General features: G+C 46.7%; 1 protein-coding gene across 3 annotated transcripts in view; it reads left to right on the top strand.

The window, feature by feature from the left end:
- The first annotated feature begins 9,682 nt into the window (after positions 1-9,682).
- ASCC3 (activating signal cointegrator 1 complex subunit 3) overlaps positions 9,683-16,061 on the top strand; it is a 560,200-nt gene continuing 553,821 nt past the window's right edge. Inside the window, exons 1-2 of one of the 3 annotated variants that reach the window (XM_090037224.1) lie at positions 9,787-9,808; positions 10,652-10,744. The gene's annotated coding sequence lies outside the window, so the exon portion shown is untranslated. Of the gene's footprint in view, positions 9,809-9,835; positions 10,745-16,061 lie in introns of those variants that run through there. The other 2 variants (XM_090037230.1, XM_090037218.1) reach the window with 2 other exon arrangements.

Here is a 16,061-nt window from a genome sequence, read left to right as displayed (position 1 = left end):
AGCCTCAATGTGCTTGGAGAATTTTGCAGTAGCTTGGCACTCGCAATACACCTCAAGATTGAAAGTAGCAGAACTGAGCAGATAAAACTTTGAATAAATATCTAACTTGCTGCAGTCCAAATGGAGTCCTTTTAATATTGCACAGAGCATTGTGCATGAAAAACTACAGAAACCAAAGGGTGTCCACAGACATGGAGCAAAGAAGATAGAAAGGGCTGGAGAGGAGAAACATGAGAGCAGTTTTTAAATATTTGCCATAAAGATGAGGAAATATTCTTTCTTGCCACACAGGGACATATGCAAGTGGATTCAATCTTCAGCACAACAAATTTAGATCAAACCTCAGGAAAAATATCATAACAGTGATAAGACAATAGAACAAATTGCCTTGGAAATGCCCTTCATTGGAGGTTTTCAATAAGCTTGGTATGTTCTGGAATAGCCTATCCTGCATCTATGCAGAGGATCAGACTAAGGGCACAGACAGAACTATAGCTCCCTGGTCTCAGCTGCGACACTTCTCATTAAGTTCCATGAGTTAGACGGATCCTCCTGTTATCTTTTGGGTTGAGAAGGCAGGGTATTGAGCTTCAATTTGGAGCCAATCCAGGGAGAAAGTCTGCAACTATGAAACCTCATCCCCCTAGCCCTGCCCCACCTCTCCCAGCCCTAGGAGCTATCTCAGGATGGGCAGGAGGAGAAGGCAGGGGAGGAAGGTCTGTTCTGGGGCTTCTGCAGCCTGCACTGGAGGGAGTGGGGGGAAAGGGGGCAATTCACTTGCTCAACTTTCCAGTGCTGGCTGAAAACCCACCAAAACAAGTTCCCTCTGCTCCTTTCCCCCCACCTATTCTGAAAGCAATGCCGGGAGCAGGGTTGGGTTGTGTCATCCCAGCCCTGCTTCCAGTGTGCAGACACAAGTTAACGAAGGTGCTCTGCTTTGGAGTGCCTTCATCCGAACCCTTATGTAATAAGGGTTCAGATTGTCTTTGAATTGGAAACTTTTAAAGCATTCTGCAGCCGTGCACTTGTGTTAGGTCATGGCTGTAGAGTGCTTCTGGGGCCAGATGGGGAGAAAATTGTGTCACTTCTCGCCATGCTGAAGGTGAGCCTTGAGGCACCCTCTAACTATATGATTCTATAAATGAGAGGTAGCATACTTTCTGGTCTGTAGGATAAGCCAGGATAAAAAGTACAGGGACAAAGTAATCTTTTTTTTTTTTTAGTAATAATCAATATGATTTGATACAACTTCATTACTACAAACCCTGTTATAGCAGCACTGTGCTTTTAATCATCCCAACAGCAGGAACTGATATTTCATTATTATAATACATCAATTTGACCAACTCTTTTATGGTGAACCCTCTTTTAGTAACTTTTCTGCTAGTCCCATTGGGATTTATTATAACAAGCTTGTTCTGTGTTTCACACACCTAGATGTTTACCTACCTACCTTTCAAGTATCAATTCTATTTCTTTATACTTTGGTTATTTAAAAAAAGTTGTATAAAATATATTTGCCCTTCTTATGGCCAGTAGTCATGAGTAAAATACATGTTTGGCGTTGTAACACAAAGAAAAGCTGCCAGATGGCTAATTAAACTCCTTCTGTAGTTCAATATTAAAAGTATATCTTGTTTTGTTCATTAAAACCCGAAATGTCAATATTTATAGTATTTACTACACAGTCGAAAGAGAAGAGTTCATGCATGGACAGTGATCATGCATTTTTTTCATTTATTACAGATGGTATTTAATTTGTGACCTAGTCTCATCATCCTATTTGTTTACTGCATGTCTTATTTATTTCTGTCTTATTTGCACGTTTTGAAGTTATTTGATAAAAGGTTAGATTCAGCAGTGTTTGGCATCTGTTTACACAGAGAACTCATTCTTTACTGGTCCCAGTGTACGTTTAGCCTGTTGCACTGTCCGCTATCTTTAAAAGATGGTCACATATTCTGGGCCCTAGAAGTTGACAAGAAAAATAGGGGCTTCAAGAACTTAAAAGCCAGGGGATACAGGAGCAGTAATGCCCAGTGTTTTGGGCCCTGGATCAAATGAATGGCATATGATCTATTCACAGGCCCAATCAGGCCCCGTGCACAAAGACTGGGCCTTGCACTGTCTCCACCTGGCTCAGTGTGCTGGGATCAGGCCCCTGCACACTGGATTGGACCCTGAAGTCTGGACTGTCCCACCTGGCCTGTCACCCCTGCATGTCAGGATCTGGCTCCAGAGCCCTGTGCTGCCCCACACAGTCAGACATGCAAGGATTAGGCCCCAGAGCCTTGTGCTGTAGACGTGTGCGAAGCTTTGGTCCGCGATTGAATTCAGACAAGATTCGGCTTGATTTGGAGGCCAAATCACCGAATCCGAATCAAATCAGGAGAGGGGAAAAAACACTGAATAAATTCGGATGCTCCAAATTGATTCAGAACAGATTCAGAGATTTGGAAGGCAGTCTTTCAGGGGAACTGAAACTGAGAAGCGGGAGGGGGAGCAAGGGGGGAAAGACTGACAGCTCTAGCTGGCCAGAGACTGTGATCTTTCCCTCAGTCCCCTTCCAATCACAGTGCTCTGGGGGAAGGACGTAGAAACACCATATAAGCCTCTGTCTGCAGGTTTTCCATGCCTTATGTGAGCTGTTTCTGCTTGAGCAACAGCATCTGAAAGGTACCAGACTGGCTTGGCTTCCTACCTAGTCAGTCCCCTGCTACTTTCTGTTCTTGGAAAGGATTGGATATAGCTTACTAACTAGAATCCCTCTACTTATTCCTAACCAAACCATTTCTTTCAATTTGTATTTGTTCTTGTTTTTTTTCCCCAATGCTTTTTTTAAAAAAGCTGTGTTTTCCCCGGCAGTGTGATCACTGTGCAGGGAAGCACATACATTACACACACTCACACACATACATCATAGAAGAAGAAGTCAGATATTATTAAGCAGAACACAACACAGAAGAAATCAGACAGTCATAGAAGAAGAGGAGATTCTATACAGTTATTATTAGTTGTAGTTACATACAAATTAAAGACACCACAGAAGAAGTAGTCAGATAGAGATTCAGATTATTAAACACAACACAGAAGTCAGACAGTCATGGAAGAAGAAGAGATATTATTTTAGTTATACACACAACAGTAAACACAACACAGAAGAAATCAGACACAATTATACAACAAAGAAGAAGAGATATATTATTAGTTAGTTATACACACAGACTCATTGCCCAGTACAGGAAAGATTAATATGAAGTGTGCTGGAAAGGCAGGTGCCAGGTTTTCTGGCAGGGGAGGGAGAGGGGCTAGAGTGGGTAGGGGGAGAGCTAGAGCTGCAAGTTTCCCCGCCTCCCCCCACCAAACATAGATGCATCCTCTTTCCTGGCAGCCATGCATCTTTTGCTGCCAGTGGATGCAAGATGGGAGCAGTACCTGTTCCTGTACCTGTACCACCTCCCCTAACACCAGAAATAGGCACCAGCAGCAGAATGACAGTCTCCTCCACCCCAATTTCATCTCCCAGTATGATCCTCCCACTCCCAGAGGAGCTGGATCTGGAACCAGGGGACCTGAGTGCCCTAGCTAAAGAAATTCTGGGGACTGAGGGAGAAATCTGAATTTGTGTTCCACATCCCTCAAAGTTCCCCTAGACCCAGGTCTCCTTGTCAGAAGGCACCTCAGAGGAGGTTATGGAGGCAAGTGGTTCAAGTGAGTCAGCTCCTCCTGTTGTTGTGCCTTTGCCTGGTGAGGAGGGAGATAAGGGAGGATTGCCACTCTCAACCCAGAAGTGGGGGAGTAGTGTAGTGTGGGATCATTTTGAAGTGCCAGATGATCCCAAGTATGCTAATTGCCAGTACTGCTGAAGGAAGATCAGCCTGGGCAAGGAGGTGAAACGCTTCACCACCACGGTGATGCTGCTGCATCTCAGGAGGCAGCACCCCCTTGACCTTCTTCCACCTCAGCCTGGCACCAGTGGCAGCATGCCCAAAGGGAAGTCCCCCACTTGCTCCAAAGCCCCCATCTCCCCAAAGCAGAGGCAGCCACCCTGGAGTGGTGGGGGAAAGCTGCAGACAAAATGGGGTGCATTGAAAGGGTGAGCAAGATCACCCAGAGCATTGGAGAGATGCTTGCTCTGGATAGCCAGCCCTTTCCCTTAGCTGAGCGGCCAGGGTTCAGGCAGCTCATAGCACTCACTTACCAAGTGCCTGCATACACCACCTTTAGCAGAACAGTGGTGCCCTCCCTGTATGAGGTATGCAGAGAGTACTTGAGGGAGGACCTGCACAAGGGCCCTAGGTAGCCTTGCACTTCATCTCTGACATCGGGAACAGCCAAGGTGGCGATCATTAGCACCAGCCAGCCACTGCCAATGTGGGCCAAGGGCATGGCTTCAATGTTGGAGTCCAGACGCACTAGACCCCAGCCTTGGGCAGGTAGCGCTGAAGCTTTGGTGGCTACCTATCTCGCCGAGGATGTGGAACCATTGGATTGTGACCCCTTGGCCTATTGGGCAACCCCCAGGCAGATGTGGCAGGATCTGGCCATAGTTGCCCAGGAACACCTGTCCTGTCCACAGACCAGTGTTCTGAGCAAGAGACTGTTCAGTTATTGCTGGGGATGTTGTGACACTCCAGCGCACCTGCTTGGATCCTGGTTTGATAGAGCAGCTAATGTTCCTCAAGGTGAACCTCCTGCTACTGGGGTTCCCCAAGCTCCACCTGCAGACAGAATGAGTGCCTCACTCCATCTGCACCTATTTCCATTTTATTTTTTTAAATTAGTTAATGCCCCACTATCTGAGTGGGAGATGTCATTCACTGCATCACCAGCCAGCAGGGGAAGAACATGTCCCTGATGAGCTTCCGTGCCAGGATGAACTTGGAGGTATGGGATGGGGTTATGGGGAAGGAGGAGCCCCAGGTCCTGGCCATGACCACTAAAACTGTACTCTGCCAGGGTCGGGAGGCCTGCTGGGACTGCTGGTGGTGCAGCAGCCCTAGGAAATGCCAGGACCAAGGATCTCCCTGCTGAAAGGCGAGTAGGAGGTGCCATAACCTCTAACCACCACATGCATGAGCACACAGTCCTGTCTGCTGGGGAAAGCCTGTCATGTCTTTGACAGGCCTCATCCTGAAAGGGAATTTACAAACCACTTTTTACAGTTGGGCCTATGAATTTACTTCATCAGTCTCCTAGGTACAAAAGCCCATGGACTCAATATAGACATTGGATTTACGACACACTACAACCTGCCAGACATCTGACTCTCCAGGTACCTCTCCACTTTTGCCTACTACATCTCTCTTCCCCTCTACCCCAGCCTGTCTCTCTCACCCCCTGATGCCTCCAGTTCCACATTCTCTGACTGGCTTTCTTGCCTGCATTGCATGCCAGGCTCTGGCTTTACTATTCCTTCCATCCAGGAACAGCGCCCCCCCCCCCCCCAACTGCAGGTGCTTCTTCAGCCTGGTGAAGGGTTTTTCAACCTGAAAGCTTGCTAAGATACACTTCTCTACCTATTCAGTTGGTCTAATAAAAGATACCAGATTTACCCAAATAACCTTGCCTGCCAGTGCCATGTCCTTAGGCCAACACCCCATAGCACTTGTCCCCTGGTCAGCTGACTGGAAGGACACAGGGCCCTGGGCACATATAAGCCCCAGGGCTGGGGCTGGCAGGGAGAGTTCTCTGGCAGCTGCTGGAGAAGCTCCTGCAGGAAAGGAAAGAAAGGCTCTGTGACCATTTGGCTGACTCAGATGCTAGTGCTACTGTGCTGCAGTGTACTGCTTACCTGTTGTTATTTAAAGTGGTGGACAGAGCTAAGGCTGTAAGGGGAGGAGGAGGAGGCCTCATTGGGGCACACTACTGTGTCATGTAGAGGTCCCAGCGCCAGTGAGGTGTGCCTTAACACATACACAGTGTCACACGTCATGAGTTTTGCTTGTCAACAGTTTGAGGTGCAGTTTCCCAGAAACCCCTGCACCTATCTCCTTGAAACTTGGCAGGCCTCAGAAGGGGCTACTATCCCTGCAATTTTTACCAGAAAAAGCCAAAAAATGACAAAGTTATAGGTATTTCAGTGATTCCCCATTATAGTCTGTGGCTGAATCTCCGAATCTCTCCAAATCGTCTCTGAATCTTCCAAAGCTGATTCAGCTGAATCGATTCGGGACAGTGATCTGAATCTCCAAATTGAATCACTGTCCTCCAAATTGGCCGAATCCAAATCAAATACTTCTCTATTTGCACAGGCCTACTACGCTGCCCTCATGAAGCCTGGTACAATGAGAGTGGGGCCCCTGCATGCCAGCATAGGGCCTTTGTGCCCTGCACAGCTCCTACACAGCCCCATGCCACCCTGCAGCACAAGACCATGTCACCCCATGAGTATGGAAATTTGGCAGCATGGGAGTGGTAGGAGTAAGGGGTGACAAATTTTTGGGGACAAGTCCTGGCTCACAGGCTGGGGTCTGAGAACTCCTGCCCTACACCAACAAGCCAGCTGCAGACAGCTGTTCTCTCAGAGCAAATGCGGCAGCAATGGAAACCTAAGGCTGTCACTCACAAGCATTGTGGGAAGGAACAGGCAACCCAGGCAATTCCTTGCTTCAGTGACTGGACATAGGTCTCACAGTAGGGTTGCAGTTCCCATTGTGATTACACCCTGTCACTGCCTCTCTGGGAAAGCTGCTAGAACAGGAAACCCCACAGGCAAGGCTGAACAGGACACACGAGGGGTGCTTGTCACCTGCTGCACAGAGGGAGTCTGGGCTGGAGCTGCCAGCAGTGGGAATAATGTAAGCCAGAAGGATGGAGCTGGTCAGAGACCTGCCTGGATCAGAGACCTCTACCATGCGCATTGCTCCACAACAGAAGAACATGAATTCTGAGATGCCAGAATAGAGCTCTGCAATCTACCCAGCATCCAGGAACTAGGGTTCTAGTCTTGATTGGGGGTGTCACTAACACCATGTGTGAAGTGGAAAAGTCAATGCTGCCCATTGAGCAGCCATTCCCATCTCCAGCCCCCGCTGCCTACTGCTCCCACCCAGCCTCAGGGGATGGCACAAACCTGGCATCAAGGGCTGCAACAAAGGGCAGGCAGTTTCTGTCATTGAGTTCCAGTTGCTGGAACTGCTACCACTGGAGCAAGGGGCAGAGCCAAGATGGGGACAGGAAAAGGCAACTTGAATGATCCACAGAACATAGAATCTTTTGGCCCAATAGCACCTCACTAGGTTGGAGCTCTTTGGGGTGGAATGAAGCAGACTTGGGGTGGGAAAAATAGTTTGTGAAATCCTGCAGGTTATAGTGTAGTATGAATTTTGCATTAGTTATTATGTTTAAATGATAATAGTATTGAATTGATCAACCTCTAAGATTGTATTAGCTTTATTTTTCTTTGTCTTTTATGAACAATTTTATGAACAACTAAAACTCCATTTTGTGCTTGTTTCCTACTTGACATAAGTAAATGAACTTTGTATGCTCTGTGTATGTGTGAGTGTCTGTGTGAGAGAGTGAAGGGTGAAAGAATGGTAACTATTTGCATGAAAACAGAAGATTTAACTGATTGTGTAAGCAACAAGGCACCAATGTATAAGTCACTAAACAGTAAACTAATTAAGCTAATTAATGGGTGGCTGAAGAACTTGTCTGTAATCAAGTGCAAAGAAGAGAGTGAGATGAAGGACTTTTGTATATCCTGCCATTTGAACTACACAATGCTTCAAGGCAGAGATACCAACTTGAAGATACCAACTTTACTGGAATGACCTCAGGTTGAGATAACCAGAAGAAACAACATCTAATTAAAAACTGAGCATGGAAAACCCCCAGTGCTTAACAAAGACTTAAAATCCCTATACAAGTGAGATGCAGACAAGCCAAGATGGGTAATCTACTCTCTGCAACCTCCTGGAGCACAGGCATATCTGTTTACCCTGGCTCATCACTCTTAATGAGCCTGGACTGGCCATCCAAGGCTAACATTGAGTAACTTCTGCTGGTAACTATAACATCTTACTGGAATGGTTTTGTCTGTTTGTATGGATGGTGTGTCCAAGCTTATGTATCTGCTTCATGTAATCAATTAACGTGGTATTTTGCCTTATCCCCCTTTATAAGGGCTCTCTCTTGATTTGAGCAATTGGCAATTTAAAGTAACAATAGTAAGTGGGAAACAGTCATTCAGTCTCAGACCACAAGACCCAGGGGCCCTCTGAGGACAAACAAGAGGCAGTGCTTTTTTTATCTGGTATGGTGTTAACAATGGGAACTTGTTGCTGCGGCAGGTGGCAGAGGCGGAGAGTAGAACTTAGGGCAAAAGGGACTGGGCCATTAAGGGTGGCCAGGGTTTTGGAGACCTTCCAACAGAGCAGACAGGGCTGTGTTTTGCCAGCCCAAACCAGTGCTGGTGCATGCCAGGGAGTATACAATAGATGGGTCACTCCAGAAACTCCTGTTCATAGACGTTCTCTCCAAAGCATCTCTTACCACCCACAGTGGGGATGGGTCCATGGGTTCTGTGGCCCATGGGGCTGACCCAAGAGGGCACTGATGATACTGGAGGATGCCCAGTGCATGGCACCTACAGGGCATTTTTATTCCCATTTCCTCACAGGGCCCAGCTGGCTTCAGGTCACTGGAAACAAAGGTAGTAGGAAGGGCAGAACCATGAGTTCAGCTCCAGGCCTTGTCCATTGGTCAAGGAACTTCAAAAATGTTCTCTTCTTGTCATTTCTCCACAGGCAGGGCAATTTCTAGCATACTGGTCCCAAGGGGGAGTGAGGGAAAAAGGGATGCTACAGTCACTGTGGCCTCAGCACTTGCCTCATCCACCCCAGCCTCTCCCTTGGCAGCACCAGGTCCCAGCAGCTTCCCCTAGCTGCAGCTGAGCCGGGCACCCTTCTCCCAGCCTGGCCTGGGCTCTAGGGCCCTGCTGGCTCAAGGCCGGGGAGGCTCATCACCCTGCACTCCCTGAGGGTGATGTGGTATTTCTGGGTGGAGAGGATAGCACAGTATGAACGGGACAAGGGCCAACATCAGCCTGGACAGAGCCTGTAAGAGGTGGAAAGAGCAGGATCGTCCCTATCTATACCCTGCCAGACAAATCTGTACTCTTTGTAAACCTCTGATCAACCACAACACAAGATGCAACCCCCCCAACCTGGTACAGGTAGAGGGACCTACCTCTATGTTAATACATACCTGAGAGATCCCGCAGGTTGCCGCAGAGGAAAGAACCCCAAGGCTCCTGCCACACACCCAACCCATCCTGACCCTGACTTTCCGGAGCTTTTTGCAATGGAAGAGCTGCTCTCCTATTTTTCTGGGCTCAAAAAATGAGCAAAAGCTCAGAGCTGGTACTTTTTTGACGGGTGCCCGGAGTCCAAAAAAAAAAGGACTGAGAACCACCGAGGTGAGGAAACATCAGAAGAAAACAACCCCTCTTTTCTCCGTGAGTTATAATGACTCCTAGATCAAACGAGTGGGGCGGGGGACACAACTTGAGGTGGCAGGGGCTGTGGGGAGCAGGGTCCCCGCCGTGGGGCGGCACAGGGACGTGCGCTCTGGGTTTTCTCTCGTGAATTGTCAGGGCTCACAGCGCAGAACCCTGCCCGCTGCTCGGACGCCGGGACGCGTCTGAGACACCGCCCCGCGCTCTGGGAGGGGGCGGGGCAAGAGCGGCGCGGGCACAGCCACACAGATCCGCGCATTCCATGGGCCCCCGCTCCCCCCGCACTTCCGTGCTTGACGGCAGCTGTCGCGCTGCGCCGGCCTGTTCGCGGCAGCCGGAAGGCAGGTGAGCGGCCGGCTCCCCTGGGCGGGGGTCGGGAGGCGGCGGCCTCGGTGCTGAATCTCACCGCGGGGAGGCGGTGCCGCGGCTCGGCCGGGCCGCTGGGAGGCAGTTGTGTGGGGGAGGAAGGGAGGGTGCCGGCCGCGAGGGAGGTTAACGGTCAACGGTAGCCGTGCCTCTCCCTTGGCCGCGGCCCGGTTTGGCGGGGGGCGACCCATACAGCTACTGAGCGGACGGGCCGGGCCTGGCCTGGCCCCCGGCTGTACGGGGGACGTGGCTGGGCCTTGAACCTGCCGCGTGAGGCTTGGGAATTTGGGAGGGTATTAATGGCCAGTGCTGTCCTGCTGCCGAATTTCCACCCGCCTACGGGTCGGGGTGCAGTGCCCCTGGAAATGGGGCCAGGCCTCTCCAGAGAGCCCCGGCCTGACGCTGTCCTACAGCTCCCACTTCTGCTGTTACACGAAGCAGCGTTACCTGGTCTTATATATGAGATTCTCATCTGGCAAGCCCAACGTGATCGTACTTGCTGAAAAAACTGTAATAGACTGACTGAAACAACAGGCAAATGAGTGTGCAAATAAGTCTTTTTCTTATTACTTTGTCTTGCTCCCTGTCACTTGCCAGTGAGTTAGTGAGAACTGGGCTCACTAGTTCTCACTTCAAGAAACATCTAGGTTGAAGCGTTTCTTCATTTTGAGACAAGCAGTCATAAGAAAGTGCTGACAGCAAACCCAAAAGTCAGTTAAGGCTCCCAGAGAGTGACTTTAGTTTTGTATATGCTGCATGGGTGAGCTGCCTCAAAAATTATTGTACATTTTGAGCACTTTTAGTGTTATTCATTGTACCTAGATTGTAAAGCCGGAAGAGACCTTGGAAGATCATCGGGCCCAGCCCCCTGCACCAAGCAGGAAACGTAACTGGGGGTCAGGTGACCCCAGCAAGGTGACTCGCCTATCATACAAGGGTAGAAATGATCATACAGTTATAATTATTGTACACATGGCAACACTGGTTGGAGATGGGATCCCAGGCTAGACGAACTGTTGATCTGACCCCTGTGCTCTGCTCTGGTGCTATCGTAAGTGCCGGACCCTGTGGAAAACCTTGTGCTGAGTGGCCCCCAGTGTTTTCTAGGCATCACCAATGCTAAAACTTGAGGAGTTGTTCCCTGAGTCAAAGGCAGGGTGGATTGGTTAACGTGTAAAGTGGAAATTCGAGTCTAGTCTGTGTAGCATGAGCTGAAGCTCACATCATCGGATTCCGGGAAAGGACCTGCAGAAAGCTGGGTGCGAGGGGAGGGGAGCTACAGCACAAAGGACAAGGGGGCAGGGGAGGGAGGGGCAGTGCTGGTGGAGACATGGGAACAAACATTAAACCTGTAGGGGCAAAAAGCTTATGGGGGGTGTGTAAATCTACCTTGGTTACTTTGTAAGATGCAAATCCACCCTTCTACTTTATTTTAGACTAAGCTGTATGTCTATTGAATTGAGTCAGCCATGTGTACATCAAGATAAGGAACCATCAAACTTAAATGTGTCTTGTTTCACCTTTATCTTCTCAGTTTTGATCTAGCCTTGTAGTCTTAGTGACTTAGTTATAGGGAATAAGTGTTCAGTTTCTGGTTCTTAACATACTAGCCACATTGATCGAAATTAGGATTATTATCACTTACCTGTCTCTATAAGTATGACCAGACTTCATTTTGCTATTTCAGGGAGAAGTGATAATAAGAAGGAACTACATCCAGTTTTCAGCTAGTAGTAGAAGTCTGTTGCACTGTGCGTTAGCAATGGCAAGCGTCAGTAAACTAAAATATTGGATAGGGAACAAAACTGATTAGTTTTCTTAAAGGGTTGGAATGACTCAACAGAGGTTTATGATTTCTCTGCTCTATTTCTTTTTTTTTAACTTACCTTCTTTAGTTAACCCCTTGCATTGTGTATGAATTAACTGAGTAACTGTCAACTGCACATGTTGTAGCACAGTGGTAATAAAATCAAGGAATTGTCTTTCAAGCCAGACATCAAATGATGCTGCTTGTTTCTATTGAAAATATTTTGGCATGCACGCAGGAGAGAAACTGACTCTTCATGCTGCAACAGACATCCATAGAAAAAAGGGAAAGTAAATATGAGGCAACCCCATATCCTGTTGGTGCATTTACAATATTTTTGCGACTATGCATGCTTTTTAAACTGTAAGAAATTGGTTTTAGGACATAGAAGATAGATTCTACTCCATCTCTCTGATTACTATAAATACTTCTGTTTTTAAGGCTCATTGTGAAACTGCTGGTTGCTTTCAGAGGAGTGCTTTAATAAGGACCACTGCAGGTCTTGGTATTTTAGTTAAACCCCCTGCAGCTAATAAAATACCTGAATTTTGGTAAAAGAAATGCCGTAAAATACAGGACAACTAAAAGCATGCTAGACATCTTATTTGCACAAGCAAATGGAAACCTTTCCTTAGTGAGTGTCAGCTTCTGTGGGTTTTTTTAGCAAAGTCTAAGTCTTGCTCTGTTTATGTTTGCAAGGTTGATCTTTAAACTGAAGTTAAACATGTTTGGTACTTTTCTTTGGACTTTTTTGGGCGGGGGGAGAATTAGCCAGAGCTTCTTGGTTTTTATGTCCTGTAATACTTTATGCTAGATAGTTGTAGTACCAACTATACAAGGTAAAAAGTTAATTCAGGGTAGTATTGACTCTTGTTGATGCTCGTATACCATGCAGAGAGGAGGCTGTGTAGCAGTATGTTCTGACTTACATTTGAGCCAGGTGTTAGTTGCCTACAGCAGCACAGTTGTTTTCAGCAACTAATTTCAAGCAATTTTGTTCCCAAGCAATATACCATAAATGGATGTGTAGTAAAAAGTTCCTAAAGTAATAATGGCATATTGCTAGAGAACTACTGAACACTGTCTAAATTTGAAATGTGGCAATATAATATGGGAAGAAAAACCCAGTAGGACTTGTATGTAATGAAAACAGTAAACAAAAACATTTCATGGCAATAGGAGCAGTAGAATATTGCAACTGCAAAGTGGTATTAATAGTATTGAATAGAAGAGAATATATATTAACTGATAAATTAATTCCTTAATATGGTTTGGCTAGTAAATTCTAGAGAACTAAAGCTTTTGTGCCAAATGTAAAGGTGAATGTTAGGTTTTGGGATACGTAGAATCTGTTTGTAATATGGCAGGACAAAGTTAACTATTCAAGTGCTACCAAGAAAATCTTAAATTGCAGTTGTCATACTAAGAGGCCTCTCTGTTTTATAGTTAAATACTTGATTAATAGTAGCTCCTAATATTGTTTGAGGAGTAAATGGGAATGTGTTTTTAGAAAAAATGCTGGAAAGCCTCATTACTCTAAATAATAGCTTAGATTTTCTCCTGATAAATTGCTTTTGGTAGCATTATTTGAGGTTCCTATTAGATACTTGTTAGCCAACATATTCTTACAGAAAACCAAATTACCCATTTAAAGTTAGAGTAAAGAAAAAATTAACACCCTTTACTTCAGAGTTATTTATCTCATTACAGAACAATTTAACGTAAGACCTATAATGAGTTATATGTAAGATTGTTTGTTTGGAATGAACTAACTAGGTGGAGTCTGAAATGAGAAGCAGGGAGAGTAAAGGCTAAACCCAATAGTATAATAAGAGGCGTGGCATAAGATTGACAGCTGTTACTGCTGCCAAAGGTGCAAAAGCTTCTTGTGAAGCTTCTGGCTAGATCCACAATAGGCATTATGTATTAAAATCGGCACTTTGATTCAGGATTTAGTTAGACTCCAAATGGTCAATTCTCATAATTTGTGCACAACTGCTGTGTAATGGAATAGGTGCCCAATTTTTTTTTGCCAGTAATTACCTGGGCATCCACATTTCTTTCATTTTATATGGCTATGAACATCAATATGCTGCCTAGACCCGTAAAGATTATCTTGTATGGGTACTTACTGGATCCATAAACTAAGCATTTTTGTTTTGTTTTGTGTTGAATGCCTTTGCAACAAAGGATCAGACTGGCTTAGGGCATATGCAGACATTCCCAGGACCCCATCTGTGATCATATGGCTCTGGTTCTGCTTGTACACACGTTTCCTGGTGCCTAGAGTTGCATTGGGAATGCAATCTAAATTGGGGTGTGTGGGATCAGAGGGGGCTAGCAGGCCTTTAAGGGTGGTTCATGGGTTTGGGGAGCATCTGGGGACTAGGAGAGTTGGAGGGCTAAAAGCAGCTTGCTTAGTGTGGGGGAAGTAGGAAGAGTGCATCTCTGGGGAGTGGCTGGGCTTTCTTAGGTCTGGGACAGCACAGGACTGGGGCTGGGTCAGATCACATATGGTCCCTGGACCCCCCTGCCTGCAGAACCTGTGTCTGTTGCAGCATGGCCTCAGGCCTGGCCCCATGGTGTCACTGTCCCAAGATTCTGGAGTCTCTCAGGTCCCTCCCACCTGTCTCACTCCCAGATGCTGCTTCCTGCCCACCTGTGGCTCCATGTGTTGCCTTGACAGTGTGGGTCTTGCCCCTGTTGGCTGGTATGGGGTGGATGGGTTAGGATGCCTGGGCAGTGGGGCCAGGTACTGCTGCTGTCAGAAGGAGCTGCTGCTGCAGGGGCTATCAGAAAATAGTCTGGTCGCTGCACTACTACAGCCCTGCTGCATGCCTGGGGAGGGGCAGCAGGACTGGCCTCATGTGCCATGGCCCAGGCTGCCTCCCATGCCTGGCTTGGGTGGGTGGGCCAGACAGAATCCTCTAGAGGGCTGAATCCATCCCTCAGGCTGTATTTGCCCACCCCTGGTGTTAAATGTTGCTTTTTCATCAGCATTCTGTGGCTTGGTGCTGGAGGTACTTTGTTCTGTGGATTGCATCCATTTTATGTACGTTCACCATTTACTAGGGCTAGACAGTTCTCCTTGGTGATGGATGACAGAACAAGGAGCAATAGTCTCAAGTTGCAGCAAGGGAGGTTTAAGCTGAATATTAGGAAAAACTCTCTCACTGGGAGGGTGGTAAAGCACTGGAACAAATTACCTGGAAAAGTGATGGAATTTCTAACCTTGGAGGTTTTTAAGGCCTGGCTTGACAAAGCCCTGGCTGGAATGATCTAGTTGGGGGTGGTCCTGCTTTGAGCAGGGGGTTGGACTAGATGACCTCCTGAGATCACTTTTAACCCTAATTTTCTGTGATTCTGCTAGACCTCATCACTTTTTGCGTAGCTGTAAATGATGGGTGTGTTCAACACTGTTACCATCGGTGTTCTCCACTTCTGCGTAGTGTCTTACTCACTGCATGCAGAATGTTTTTACTGTACAGGTTCCCCTTACTTCGTGGGTTCGCGTTGTGTGAATTTGCAATTATGTGATGACCCTTTTTATACCAAAAATTCATTATATGTGAGGTAAATTCACTCTTATGCGATTATGTGGGAAACCTGCAATCAGCTGCTTTGTGCGGTGCATTGTGGGAGTGACCCGAATCAAAGTATAGTCTCTGGTGTGGATCTGTGCTCCTGGCTCGTTGTCTGCAACATGCGTTTCTGTAGTTGCCATCCCCATTATGATAGTACCCTGTGTTTGTGTACTGTCTGCTGTTGGTGAGTACCACAGTTGTCTTGTAAAAGTGGTAGAAATGGGTCTGGGGGTCAGTAGAGTGAGGGTCTTGGAACATATCCCTATTCGTTACATTGTAAAGAGGGTTCCCTTTGTGCGAATTTGAGTTATTCATCATTTTCCAGGAACAAATGTACAGCATAACGTGAGGGAAACCTGTATATCCATATTGCCGTTACTTTCCAAAACACCCTCTTCTTTACTCTCAACACATAGAGAGTTAAAGTGCTTTACTCAGGAGTCTGAACTGCACTCTGGGGTCAGGCACATAAAAATGGGCATTATTATGCCCAGATCTTTTTATGGATCTAACCCAAAATGACTTTCTCAAGATCACACAGGAATTTTGAGGTAGAGTCTGGAATTAAATCCCTATGTCCCAAGGCTAATACCCAGGCTGCAGAGAGAAATCATGGTCTAGTGTTTAGGGCATTAGCCTGTCATCTTGAGTAAACTAGTTATTCTTTTTTGCCTCAGTTCTTCAATAGTAAAATCAAGTTTTTATATCATTACTTCAGAGAGTGTTGTGCCAATAAATTAGATTTCATGATGCTGAGATATTCTTGTTTACATGGGGCTACACAAAAGTGCTTCAGCTGAATATTTTCCATCCTGTTGAGCACTCAGATAAATCCTTTTCC

Source organism: Crocodylus siamensis, chromosome 1 (genome assembly GCF_052110815.1).
Source record: "Crocodylus siamensis isolate JL-2025a chromosome 1, ASM5211081v1, whole genome shotgun sequence".
In the NCBI taxonomy this organism is placed as follows: Eukaryota; Metazoa; Chordata; order Crocodylia; family Crocodylidae; genus Crocodylus; species Crocodylus siamensis.
Note: the sequence above shows the minus strand (reverse complement) of the source record. Positions and strands in the feature narration are given on the sequence as shown.